The following is a 339-nucleotide window of genomic DNA, read 5'->3' as shown; positions in this document are numbered from 1 at the left end:
ACTTCAAATATAGTCCCCTGACAGTGTGCTTTTTTCCAGCCAGCTGAATCACCGTTCATTTTTAAAATGGTTTTTAAAAATTACATTTCTAATGCAAACAACGTAGAACTGTGACAGAGCAGAGGGACAACAAAAAAGCACAAAGAATGCTGCTAATCACAAGCTGCCTAGCACTTTCCTTTCCCTTCAGAGAAAGAGAAACTTTTATCACACATGTGCATGTGAGCACAAGTGCACACAGACACAGTTTCTCCCTGATACTAGAAATTCTTTGTGAAGTAGCCATGCTGATTTCTGCTGAACCTTTTTTTTAAGAAAGAAAGATGAAGGAAGGAAGGA

Source organism: Piliocolobus tephrosceles, chromosome 6 (assembly GCF_002776525.5).
Source record: "Piliocolobus tephrosceles isolate RC106 chromosome 6, ASM277652v3, whole genome shotgun sequence".
In the NCBI taxonomy this organism is placed as follows: Eukaryota; Metazoa; Chordata; class Mammalia; order Primates; family Cercopithecidae; genus Piliocolobus; species Piliocolobus tephrosceles.
The sequence above is the reverse complement of the archived record's forward strand: the minus strand, read 5'-3'. Positions refer to the sequence as shown.